This window comes from Haplochromis burtoni, unplaced genomic scaffold, assembly GCF_018398535.1.
Source record: "Haplochromis burtoni strain Fernald_Lab_line unplaced genomic scaffold, NCSU_Asbu1 Contig_913, whole genome shotgun sequence".
Classification (NCBI taxonomy): Eukaryota; Metazoa; Chordata; class Actinopteri; order Cichliformes; family Cichlidae; genus Haplochromis; species Haplochromis burtoni.
In genome coordinates this window covers 9,780-11,182 of record NW_024583274.1, presented here as the reverse complement: position 1 = coordinate 11,182, position 1,403 = coordinate 9,780, and the positions used below count along the sequence as shown (strand labels likewise).

The 1,403-nt window shown below is 48.3% G+C and overlaps 1 protein-coding gene across 1 annotated transcript in view; it reads right to left on the bottom strand.

Moving 5' to 3' along the window:
• slc1a1 (solute carrier family 1 member 1) overlaps positions 1–1,403 on the bottom strand; it is a gene marked incomplete in the record, with an annotated part of 26,092 nt that overhangs the window by 14,967 nt on the left and 9,722 nt on the right.

The window sequence follows — 1,403 nt, the reverse complement described above, 5'->3', positions numbered from 1 at the left end:
TTTGGCTGCTCCGCTCACACAGTGGCTCAGCTATGCTCCAATCACATGCGAGGATATAGGATAATATCATTGTGTGAAAAACAGAGAGGGTGATGGACGCGACAGTCAAGTGGAGCGTGCGTCTGTCCTCTCAGTGAGTGAGACAGTAACAGCGGTGAGGACGGCTGTGCGAGTGCAAAAACACAAATATGCCTGAGACCCGTAAACGAAGCAGCATCTGGCTGCAGTTTAAAGACTCTTTGGTCTCGGTCTCGATACCCTCTGGTCTTGGTGTTGTCTCGGTCTCGATACCCTCTGGTCTTGGTGTTGTCTCGGTCTTGACTACAAGTCTACAGATGAGCCAATGAGCATACAGGAGAGCTGAACTGAATCTGTATGAGCATGAAGACGTAACGCTAACGATGTGTCCGTTCTCCCAGAGTCTCCCAGCATCACATCTTTGAGATCTCATCTTGTTATGCCCAGAGCCCGCTACACTCTGGGAGGTCAGGCCGACCTGTGGCTCCTAGAATTCCTGAATGGGAGCCGGAGCGTTGAACTGTGGGAACCAGCTGCTCGTTGACTTCTGGAGACAGACGCTCGCTCTGCTTTCATGATTTTTGCTCAAAGGGTTTCTGGTTAAAAGAGCCGAGGTTCTGTCTTTAGTATCACATGGCTGTCACAGAGTGCTTTGAAATGAACTCTGTTATCAACTGTGTTTACATAAACCTGTGCTAAACTGCTCCGACAGGTTTAGCTTCAACCATAACTGACATAATGTGATCTGAGTACAGCGTGAACATTATTCACATGCGTATTTATTCTCTGCAGACATGCTTCTATCAGCTACAAGCCCCGAGTGCTACTCCTCTTTATAAGTGATGCATTTCTTTCATGCTGGAACATAATCTTGTGATATTTCATTTTTGCCCAACGTGCACCTCTCACAGACTCGATATCATGCTGTGACTGATACACACTCACAGCACGCTGATGAAGGATCTGAATGAAGGAATACAGTTCAAATGCTCATTTTGACACAAATAAACAGGCAGGTAGAGGACTGTCCCAGCCCCACTGTCACAGTCTGCCCCCACTGGCCGTGACACTGTCCCAGCCCCACGGTTCCACACGGTGACGAGTTTTCTTCTGCTGCATTTGGAGCCACAGGATGAACCTTGGACTCACCTTGTGGGTTAACTGAGGGGATGTTTTATGGTACAGTCGTTAATTGTGCCTCGTACATTTAGAGGCGTGAGTGAAGCTTTCATTACTGCATTCTTGCAGGTTGAGCAGTTTTAAATGTCCTTCGCCCTTATCAGTGCTCACACAGAGCTCAGCTTTTATCGTACACAGGAGGGGGAATCGGTCCAAATGTCAGCCATAAAGCCCGGAGTGTGGAACGGCCGGATGGAGAGTAATGG